This window comes from Sinocyclocheilus rhinocerous, unplaced genomic scaffold, assembly GCF_001515625.1.
Source record: "Sinocyclocheilus rhinocerous isolate Xijiao unplaced genomic scaffold, SAMN03320098_v1.1 scaffold62, whole genome shotgun sequence".
NCBI lineage: Eukaryota > Metazoa > Chordata > Actinopteri > Cypriniformes > Cyprinidae > Sinocyclocheilus > Sinocyclocheilus rhinocerous.
In genome coordinates, this window is record NW_015656585.1 from 2,496,440 (window position 1) to 2,509,315 (window position 12,876).

The following is a 12,876-nucleotide window of genomic DNA, read 5'->3' on the forward strand; positions in this document are numbered from 1 at the left end:
TATATATAGTCTTATGTGTATATATACATATACATATATATACATATAGTGTTACATTTCTGATATTTTCTGATACTTTTCTTAATATTGATTTCTGATATTAATTATTCATTTAACTTTGGCCAGTAGCTTATATATAGCTTGTGACTGAAACTTCCAGGACCACAACAAACATCTTTACTTCAGCTTAGAAGTTTTAAAACATGTAAGTGATTGAAACATTTTAGCCACAATCTCAAAAACATTTATGCAAATGCAAAAAGCCCAAATATTTTTGCATCCACCAAACAGATACTTGCTCCGGGAAATTTTAAATCCACAAAGGAGTTGATACCTAATGCCTAAGCACTGCATCATACAGTTAAAGGAGCTTTTGATGTTGGCTACCTCCAGACTACAAAGTTGAAATAGCTTCATTTTGTAACAGATATTTGCAGAAACTCGCCTGTCCAATCCTGAGCTACTCTCAACAAGACCTCGGACTGAATTGAACAGTCTAAGTCCCTGTTAAATAAGTATCTTAGAAAGCCAAGCCTCTCTCCTCACTCTCTCTGCATGTTGCTCAATTCTAGAGAGTCAGTATAGCCTATGATGCACCTTTATGTGTGTTTATGCAGCTTTAGCAGGCAGCAGTTTAGCGGGTGCAGGACGCTGTAAGTACAACTGAAATCCAATGCTAAGAGGATTAAAGAGAGGATGATATCTCGCTAGTAAATAACACTTCGTGAGGAGTGAGTGTGAGAGAGAGAGGGAGAGAGACAGACTAAATAACAGTGCTCACACATTGAGGCTTCATCCTGTCCCCGTTGAAAGGCAAAAATAAATATATGAATAAAACACAGGTGTTAAGTTGCCTGAAAATGAAAGCATTTAATGTGGCTTCATTTCCGTCGTGTGCTAGAGAAGATAAATGCATTTTAGATGTTCTTGTTTTTTTTGTTTTTTTTTTCACATTGTTAATCCAGTGCATGCTAAACAGCTGTCTTTTTTTTTTTTTTTTCATAGGCTCTTCACACATATTTTTGTTTACCCATAAACATTCACTCTCCACTGCAGTGCCATCAACGAAAACATCACTTCTTCACACACTTACACTTTAACATGACAGGCAGAGCTGAAGCACTGGGATTCCCTTTAACCTTCTCTTTCCAAACGTCCAGCATACCGGACACATTGTCTTGGTATATTGTAACAGTATGTTGTCAGGTCAACTTCTAAACTCATAGAACATATTAACTGGTCAGTTGTGGATTATAGTCAGTTTTGAAATGAAATAAAAATGGCAGCATGTGAGAATGATGCTTAACACTTCTGACACTAGGTGAGAAGAAATTAAGGTCACGCTTTATTTTCCATTCCAATTTTTTATGTTCCAATTCTCATTATTAAGCTCCTACTTTACTGCTTATTCATAGATAAGAAGGTAGTTGTTAAGTTTAGGTATTGATTGGGCATGTAGAATATGGTCATGCAGAATATGTGCCTTATAAGTACTAATAAACAGCCAATATCTTAACAATATAGGCATGCTAATAAGCAAATAGTGAGAATCGGTCCATATACTAAAGTTTTACAAAAACTAACTAATTAACTAATTATTATTCAAATTTACATGCAGTAAATATACTATGCCTGCTTTTATCTTGCGACACTGGTGAAATAATATATAAAATATAATGATATATATATATATATATATATAGTTTTTTTTAGAATTCTAGAAAAAAAACTACAATGGAAAAATATAAATGAATAATACTACTACTACTACTACTACTACTACTAATAATAATAATAATAATAATGGTGATATAAAAAATTCAGCTTTTGCAATCACAGGAAACATTATATTTTAAAATGTATTAAAATAGTTGCTGCATATTATCAAAATACTGTAATGCAATGTATTTTAATTGAAATAGTATTTTATAAAATTATTGTTTTTACTGATCAAATAAATGCAGCTTTGATTTTAAAAACAAAAAAAATCTGACCAACCCAAACCTTTAAAGGTAGTGTACATTTAAATAAATAAATAAATAAATAAAATATTTCACAACTAAGCATCGTTTAATTGCCAAGTTTCCCATCTCAGGACTGCGGAGGTTAAAAGAGTAGCGATGTCACAAAACCAGGCCTTGTGCACAGGCATGTGCCAGCAATGAAAGGTGAGCTCTCTGCTTTCATTACGATGACTCCCTGACCATGAAAAAGGCCTTGTGGGTTTACGTGGGGTTCGCTGAATGTGAAAGGTTATCTTGCTCACAACATATTGGGTCATATAATAAGCCCGAACACCTGGGCCTGCTCTCCATATCCTCATTCTTCCCTCCTCCTCCTCCCCCGACCTCCCGCCATCCCAAATCCCTCCATTCATCGACTTTTTTCTCTCCTCTCTCTAATTTCTTAATTCCTCTGAGGCACTCTCCATGACTACCTGGGGTTCTTAACTGCCCACTCATGGGGAGAGAAGTGCTGGATGTTTACACCTGCTAGGCCAAGCTCAATGCCCAGGGGTGGGGTTAGGGCGGCCCCACTCACTCCACCCCTCTCCTCCCCTCTCCAAAAGGGAACAATCGACCCAAAGCGGGGCATCAATGGGCCTCCCAGCTGGGAGCTGGGCTCATTGAGTAGAGAGGCGCTTGAGAGCAGTGAAGTACTGGGGAGATGGGCAACTCTGAGCCGTCCTCTCCAGGGCCGGAGAGTGCTTGGGTGGGACATTCAAGTGATTCCAGCTCACTGGAGAAGGAGTGGATGAAGTGAAGGGGAACAGTGAGACAAATCCCTTGCCTTGAATGGACAAGAGCTACTCAAGAGTTAAGCAAGTGAAGATAAAGCAGCACATGTGAGGAACGCAGTGTTGTATGTATATGTATAACTCTAGCTACAATAGAGGAATGTTTAACTTCCATGACATGAGACATTCATGCTATGAAGAGAGAGAAAAAGGCTGACATACAGTCGCCTCCAACCATATTTGCTCACTTCTGAACACTTATCTGCAATCAAATGGTAAAACACCCTCTCTCAGAACCAATGTCTGACAAAAAACAACTAGTCCCAAGGTCATTAAATAGTGGATAATTGAAGCCGGTTCCCAGTTCACAACGGTGTCCTAATAGAGTAACCACAGGTGTTGTTCCTTTGTTATGGATTCAACAAAATTTGACAATATATAAACCTAAAAAAATTATTTTTGTGAATTGTTCATTCATTCATTAATTCATTCATTCCAAATTACAGATGTATACATTTCTTTGCATTATATGACACAATATATAATACAACAAAATATAAAGCAAGAAATATATTGTTAAAAAAAGAAAAGGTCTTGGACACTTTCTGGGTGACAAACTTTGTACTGCTCATCGTTGCTTATAGTAATGTGATTACTACACCTATAGTTTGATATTGCAAATGTGTGAACTTGAGGGGAAATTACTTCATATATCAAAAAAAAGTCTTGAGATCAGTTGGTTAAAAATTCTTTCAAAAATGCCTATGAAAAGATGGTTTCAAGTTAATCGCTAGCAGAATTTGTTTGATATTCATGAAATTCTGATATTTTTAAGTTTGACTATCCATTTACTGTATATACATACCCACATCTTATATGTATTTATATGCCTACACACATACATATACATGCATTTGCATTTCACCATTTTGTTTATCCTGTTGTCCAGGTTAGCACAAGAGTGATGACAGAATTCCAGTGATAATCCTAGATTATAAAGCATGGTAATTATCAGTTATAGCTTGTGTGTTCATTACCCATGTCTTAATGGCTGGAAAGCTGTCAGTAACCACTTGAGAGTTGTCAAAAAACATTTAGTGAGGGACAAATGAAGCATAGGTGGGCAGCCGTCCAAGCTGGAGACCGCTGGGACACATGTTTAGCTCAATCACATTCTAATTCAGCTGGATGATCCCATAGAAAATAGCACCACTTGTAAAGTACGGCTATTCTATCCAGCAGCCCCTAAAATAAGATTAGGTGTTGCTACCGAGGAAGTGGAAGACTTATGACCCAGACTAATTTGGTCTTAACCTCTTCAGCGTTGACTTTCTAACACCTTCATTATGACATTTTCCCAGTCTGGACTACAAGGTGAATAAATGCATACTGCTGCATATACACACACACACACACACACACACACACACACACACACACACACACACACACACACCTCTGTGAACTGTGAGCTGTCCTTTCTCTTCTCTCCTTTAACGTGGGCTGACAACACTCTCTAATCCAAAGGGTTTCAAAGGTTCTCTCCTTCGTGAATACAAAACATACAGGGTTCTGAACTTTTGATCATGGTTGAAGAGAGAGTGAGGGAGGGAAAAATCGAAGCGCCTCTTGACGTAGTCTTCACAGGCTTTGGGTTCAAGCACAGTTCATGCCAGGCCTTTTCTGTTTCTCAAACACTCCAACAAATTATTTCCCGAGTTCTTCAGAAAAAGCCAAAACCAAACTGCAAATACTTGCCGTTCAAGAGTGGATAGCACATCCAAATCACACAATACACACTTGCATACACCCTTATACAATCATTTCATTTTTTTATATCTGAAGGCCTACAGGGACAGTTCACCCAAAAACTAACTTTCTTCTGCAAATACAACATATATTCTGAGAAAACACACACAATGAAAGTTAATGCAGTCCAGTGTGGTTTTGACCCCACTGACTTTCATTTTATGTACAAAGTAGATCTTTTTCATGTTCTACAGATGAAAGAAAGGCAGGCAGTTTTGGAATGACATGAGGGTGAGTAAATGATGCCAGAATATTCATTTTTGGGTGAACTATCCCTTTAACTAACTGTCCACATCCATAAAGGCAAAATCTTGTGCTTAGTCGAAATAATATCAAGCAGCTAATCAGTTCAAAGTCAGCAGCCTTTGCTTGCTCAGCACCTCTACGTGTCTTGTTTTCTGATTAATCAGAGATCATTATGGGCCTGTATTGTCAAGGATAGCGAGGACCTTCCAATTGTCTCTCAGATGTAAATCAAACAGGTTGCGGTTCCATATGCTAATCTCATTGTTTAATGACTACTCATGAAGTGGCCTAGATAATGAGGATCATTAATAAAAACCTCTGTGAGTGCGGGATTTGTCAATTCTAAGTCACTTGCATAAGGCTGCATTAAGTCCAGCTCCTCCCTGGGAAAACAGCTGGAGTGGTGATGGAAACACTTTTCGTTTCTCCCCCCTCATCTTCAGCTATTTGTTTATTTTCCCTTACTCTAGAATGTACAAGAACATCTCTTAGTTTGATATGATGTGATTTTTTTAACCCACCCTCTCTTATTTTCTCATATTTGGTTCCGTGAGAACTTTCATGACAAGCAGCATATACCAACAGGAATGCAGTGAAAAAGCAGACGCTAGATTTCCCCGAGAGGAGAGAATGAGAGAGAGACAGGGAGAGTGAGAGAGAAATCCGGACAGAGTGACTAAGGCAAATGACAAATGAGTGGATCCATCCTTTTATCTTTCCAGGACTGCGAAGCCTTTTATAACCTTCACACACTAAAGTAGAATGTGTTAATAGGGACTATTTAACATAAATACACTTATACATGGGTTTCATACACCTATATTCATGAAGGCGCACAATTAGCAGTTCTTAGATGTTTTGTGTCCTATGTCCTATGCCAGATAATGCATGCATGGCCAAAGGAAAAAAAAAAAACTTTATCAACTTAAGATTTCTTTATACACAAGCCTAAATTCTAAAAAACAGTTATAGGCTGATGATACACAGGGCAACTTTTTGAGCAATGCTGCTGGGCAACTCAATGGGCAACCAGGTGAGACACAGGGCCCAGGATTTGAAGTATCCAGACAGAAATTTGTTACCCAATGGAAAAGTGCTCAAGCAATATTGCTAAAAAAAAAGTTGCCCAACAAAATTGCTCAAAAGGTTGCCCCGTGTATCATCAGCCTTAGAACAACAAGAGTAACAAAACAAAACAAAACAAAACACAATTGTTGGCGAATCCCTTTTGATGTGTATTCATATTGAAAATAATACAAAGACAAGTTAATTCATGTTTTGACTAAACAATTAGTTTATTTTGTTTCATTTTGTTTTGTTTGTTTGTTTAGTTAAAAACCTGTACGTAACATAGATCAATCCATATCTCTGAGGAGAGTCAACTATGACACAAATGTTGTTTTTCATTGTCTTAGACTAGTGAACTTCCTTTAAAAATGACAATTGAGGACCCGTTATTTCAAAATAATGATAAAATCGCCAGTTGTACACTTCTTTGAGGGGAGCAGCTGTATCCTACGGCATCTCATAAATCCAGCTCTATTAAAAGTGTTTTTCAAGCTTTTGTAGAGGAAGGCAAAATGAAAGTGGAGAGTTCACAGCACCTCCACCACACATGTAGTATTAAAACTCCCTTTTGGATTTCTTTGATGCCTCTAGCTGAGGCAGATGTCTTCCTTTTGCCTTGTCCAGAGCTGTGATTGGAAATACAAATGTATTTTCACCCTTTTGTGAGAAGAACATTACATGTCCAAATGCTTCAAAAGATTACAAGAGTGAGTCCAGAAGGCATGCTACAGTATTTAATAAAACACAGTGAGAGAGTGTGTGGACTTTCACAGCAGACCTTTGAAAGAATGTTTATTAAGGGGGTGTTGAGGAGGTGTTGAAAGCGTTGAGAGGACAGAGGGGCGGCACAGAGGCCTGCCGGCTCTGGAGCATGTGGGCAAAGCCATCGCTTATTTGCAGATGTTATCGGGTCACAACTCCAGCGAGGCCTCGGTGTCCCAAAGGAAACATTAAAACCCAGATGTTAAAGACATCAGGTGGGAAATCTTAGCTTTGATTGGGAAAAGAATAACAACTTTGGGCAAGACATATCTTGCCTGACGTTCCACCAATTTTGGGCCTGTTATCATTTTCATTTTCTATAATGAAAGACGCAAATAGTATCAGGACAACAAACTTTCAGTTATGCAAGACATAATATGGCAGAAACAATTGCTGAAGTCCTAATACAAAAAAAAAAAAAAACACTGTCAATTTAACAAGTGTATTTGACTTTGCCTGGAGTTTTATCCAACCACAGCTATTTAAAATTAGGACAGTAGTGCCTCTGGACTGTCTGAATGATGTCCTGTCATCCTTAAGGTCCCTGTGGTCAACTTGAACACTTGAGAAATTTTACTCCCTAACAACCCTTGGAAAACACATTATGAAAGTAGGGGCATTTTTGCCAAACAGTGATCCCTTAAAGAAAATTTTGGAGGAGACTGGGAGGAGGAGCTCTGTCTTTTAGGAGACATCTCCAGACTTAGAAAAGTCAAAGTGCATTGCCAAAAGATCTTGGAAGGCAGTTTCTCATGAATGTTATGTCTGGAGTTTCTCGGCTAACTTCCTCTATTCCACAGTATTTCTGACAGAATGTATTTAGAGGCAACACATGAGAACACAGACTATAAAGATTTATTTATTTATTTATTTGTAAGGAGACATTGTTTTACAATTGGCAGATTAGGATTTAAACATGCTCTCTTAATTAATTTTGTCCAAATGTGGCAGTATGGTTCATGACTTTGAAAAAATATCTCACTTAAATGGTTATAGATTATTTTCTGTAACTTTAAATGTGCTCCAGGCAGATGCCAAATGATGCTGCACAATGTGATTTGCTCATATATACACAGTAAATTTTCTTATGCTAAATGTCATTTTGATGACTGACACATTTTTTTTTCAAGCCAGTATGGATCCAGCACAGTAGCGTAAACGTGACTTCCAATTCTTGTGTTTATTGACGAAATGTTGATGTTGACAAATGGGAGCTCGCCCCATTGGCCCAATTCTTTTAATAATGCTCTTTTGCAAAACTGAGGGATGTCATCCATTATGGATCAAGAGACTTTTCTGTTTGTTTGTTATGTGCGCAATGTCAGTATGCACAAGTCAAAGGGAAAAAGCCCTTTGTCTATCATGCCACTACTAAACACAGAGAGTTAAATATTTCATCTGACGAGGAGGCACGGCAGGGGCCTCCGAGATCGCGACGCCAGCGAGCAGAGCTTGTGTAATCCTCCTTCTTTGGTATTTGCTGGTAAACTTGCAAGTACTGCCGTGGAGACCTCCTCATTTAACTTATTTAACAAGGGCTTGTTCTTCTGAAAGCAGATCCACCCTGAGGATAGACGTTTTGACTCGACTTTGTGTCTGTCTGTTAATAAATTAGCCATTCTGTCATATTCGGCAAAGGAAATATTAAATTATTCACAAAAAGTGATAATAATTTAATTGGCTTTGTCTTAAGTGGCTTGTGAATAATTTTGAGATTTTACTTTTGAGTAATTGAAGCTGTAAATGTAATTATAAGACTTTAATTGGGAAATTGGGCTTGACCAACTCGCACTTACAGTACCAATGAAATGGGCTTTCATTACCTGTGTGGTAAACAATGCTAAACAGCACTTTTTATGAACTATGTTTGGGATTGACAACCATATTTACAGCTCAAATTCAATATGAACACAAATACAAAGTAATGCTGCCTTCACGTGCTATCGGAAATTATCATAAAGTTTCCTAGTCTGAAATTGGACATGAACAGCCTCTCTGGGAAACTCTGAGATAATTTTGATACCCGAGTTTCCGAGATGGGTGAGCCATAAACTTTAAATATGGCGGAAGAGAGAAACATAGCAGTAGTACTGTAAAGTTTTATTCATTTTTTCACAACATCAACATTGCTTTTTCTTGCCAATCCTGTATATTTACGTATATAAATATTTAATGCATTTAATACATATTGTATGTATTGAACACAGCAAAAATAGCATTTCATTGATCGAAATTTAGGAATCGTCAGCCAGCTGAATATCTAGATAGCGCTGTGAATGTATATATGGTTACCAATGAATGGGACGCTACATTTTATTAAAAAATGTTGGATATTGACTAAATATCTTCTAATCTATACCTTTTGGCTTTAACAAGACTTCCCCAAGTAACAGGCAAGAATGATGCCTTGATTTCTGTTCTTTCCGACAACAAAGCACCTGGACACGACAAACTCGGAATTACAATTTCAAAAATGGAAAGTAGGAAGTTTCCCATAGCACGTGAAGGCAGCATCAAGCCCTTTTCTATTATTATTATTTTTATAGCATTTAATAATTTCTCAATATTTCAAAGATCCACTGCATTCATAACTCTTATCATTCATTATTCTAATAATGATTTGCAAAATGTTATTTAGTATATTCATTTCATTAAGGTGCAAGTTCATCCATCAACTGTTAATTAATGAATAGTTTGGTGTCTTTATTTTTTCAAACACACATGTTTGTTTCTGTGAATTGTGGGGACTTTCCATAGACTTCTATTACTTTTATACAGACCAAACGATATTTACTATCCCCTATCCCAACCATAACGATAAACCTACCCCTTACAGAAAACCTGTTTGCATTGTTAAACTTTCAGATAAATGTCATTTACAATTTTTAATCATTTTTTCCCCTCGTGGAGACCGCAGGCCAGTCCCCACAATGTAAAAAATGTCAGGTTTTACTATCCTTGTGGGGACATTTGGTCCCCTCAATGTAGCATAAACAAGTACACGCACGCACGCACACACACACACACACACACACACACAGGTGTTTGTTTTTGTGAAAAGTGGGGACATCCCATAGGCGTAATGGTTTTTCTACTGTACAGACCATATATTCTATTGCCCTACACCAACCCTACCCCTAAACCTACCCCTCACAGGAAACTTTGTGCTATTTCAGATTTTCAATACACTCCATTCTGTGTGATTTATATGCGTTTTGAAAAGTGGGGACATGGGGTAATGTCCTGAAAAGTCACCTTCTCCTTGTAATACCTATGTCATGCCCTTGTCATTATACAAATGTATGTCCTCATTTGTCACAAAAACGCGCGCGCACACACACACACACACACGTCTGGTTTGCTATCCTTGTGAGGACTATCCATAGGCGTAACGGTTTTTCTACTGTACAAACCGTATATTCTTTCGCCCTACACCTAAACCTACCCCTCACAGAAAACTTTCTGCATTTTTACACTCTCAAAAAAAAAAAAAAAAAAACTAATTCTGTATGATTTATAAGCTTTTTTACCCATGGAGTCCCCATGAGTTGGTGTGTATTCAGGTTTAAGCCCCCACCAGGATATAAAAACAAGACTACACATCACACACACACACACACACACACACACACACACACACACACATGGAATGAACAAACAGAGCATGTAACTAAAAATGCATAGTCCAAGAAGCACGAGAAACTATGAGAATTTAATTAAGACCTTAAAATGAAAGAAAAACAATGCGTGTCTGGGAGAGACAGAGGAAGAGAGAGAAAGAAACAAGAGGAGTATTTCCTACGGCCTTTTCCCATGCTTAGTTAGTGATTTGGGGGTATCGCTCTTACTGTATCAGTGGGAAACCTCTCTACACCGCATACTTACTACAGATGAAAGACAGCGGAGAGAGGGTTAGATTGCAGCTAAAGAGCTGATTTTTTTCTTTTGTTTTGTTTTCTTTTTAACGTGTTTGTTCTCCCCTGTTGGACACCATTTCCTCTGGACTGTGCTGAGAAGATATGGACTTTCCTCCAACCCATGTATCACTTCAGCAACAGCATAAATTAACAATGCCTGGAAATGTGAACAGAACTTTAATGCACCATGACAGATGGAACTAATGCGTTATCACAATTTTGCATTTTAACAATAGATTTTAACTGTGCATTAAAGTTGAACTCATTACAAAAATAATAACTGAAAAATTTCTCCTGTCCTTACATTGGTCAGGTCTTGCCCCTAAACTCATTCTATCTATCTATCTATCTGTCTATCTGTCTATCTGTCTGTCTGTCTGTCTGTATCTCTGTATCTATCTATCTACATTTCTTTAAAGGAAATGAAAACTTTTATTCAGCATTAAACTGACCAAAAGTGACAGTAAAGTTCTTTAGAACTTTATATTTATATACATACATTTTACATTTCTCAAAAGTTTTCACCTCAGAAGAGTGGTGAGCATTTGATACTATAGCGATTACATTTTGGTTAAACAAATGATAACTTGAACTTACATCCCCATATTACAGCACACCCCTATTAAACATGAATATCTAACATTAGTTAGCACACTAGTTGTCTGACTGACACATAAACATATACAGACTTTGCGCTACAAATCTAACCTGGCTCAATTAACCCATGCATGCTTAATCTCGGACCACCCATTGAAACATCTAAAAAGGAGCCGGGGACAAACGTGAAATGCTATCTGCCAGAAAGATTACCCTGCCAGTGGTAGATCAAAGAGGGCTGGACTTTGGGCCTCTGTGATTAGCCATAATTAAACAAAGTATGTCAGTTTAAACTCCATTAGCAGCTGGGCGTTTGCTTCAACAGAGTGGGCACAACTCAAGCATCCTTAATTAAAAGATAATCCAAATGATTGCCCCCAATCTGCTCCCAAAATATGCATTTTCCCCCCACTGTTGTCTCCTGGGGTGTCACTAGTGAGCTTGTAAGGTGTTTTCAAGTGAGTCCGCCAGAAACTGACCTAGGCTTCCTTAATAACTTTAAGTGATATGACATGTGGCCTTCTATTTAAACAGACATACTTTGTTTAATTATGGCTAATCACAGAGGCCCAATGGCTAACTTCTGACCAACAAGGAGATTGGGGGCGGAGGAGACAGAGAAAGAGAGAGAGAGAGAGGGAGGGAAAAGGAAGGAAAGAGGCATGAAAGATAAAGGTAGGAACACTAAAAAAGAAAAAGATAGAAAGAAAGAGAGAGAGACTCCTCCTGATAACATCAATTTAGCATGCTATTATCTAAAATGGTGGAGAAGCACACGCCTGCACAGTCTGACATAAATCTTAGAGAGCTGGGGGGACATTGAATATGCATGAGCTGAAACAGATACGACACTGCCGCCACATTAATATTCCTGTCACTGGAGGTTTTCAAACTTTCAAGTGGATGACTTGAGCGAAGCCGGTCTGGAGTCACTCTAAAACAGGGGCAAAACAATCTGATCCATAATTAAAGATGTACAAGCCTGTGAACCCTAGCAGGAGGCAAAGCAGAGCAGAGAGAGACTCTTCACCGGTGTTTAAATCAACCAACGTGTGAAAAGAGTCAAGAAAGAATATGAACACTAGTCAAATCTTGTATAATATCAAATCTGCAGTGCTGCTGGTGATGAATTGGATGGACAATGCTGACACATAATTTGAGACAGTAAAATCACACATATGAAAAGTAAATGTCATTTGGGTTTATAGATAATGCAAAGATATTCAGACATTTTAAAAGTAGTTTAAAAGTTGAATTTTAAATCATGTTCACTGCCACTGTATCAAAGTACCATGGTCTGTACCACCTGATGCATTAATGTGTAGCTTAATGAATTAGTGTAGTTTAAGATGATACAGCTTTATATTGCAATTTTTTGTTGTTTCTGGCAGTAATGTTGTCAATGTAAGCTAGTGTAAACGTGTAAAATATTACTTTTTGAAATATTATTTTATTTTATTTCGGATACATAAAATGTTGACTATAAAATTTGCCTTAGCAGGACAAATGCATTGGCTATTTTTTTCCATAAATGTAATTCAAATGTAATTTCCAACACAGAATGCTATTACACACTATTTTTAGATGAGGCCAAACTGAAACTAGTGAGAGTGTAGATTCATTTTCCTTAAGTCTGCAAGACTAAGTATGCCCATAGTTTAAACAAAACAACTGTGAAGCATCCTCCCTCTCACTGCTTATTTTGCACTGATCATCTCAGACAGACTTCCCAGAAAAGTT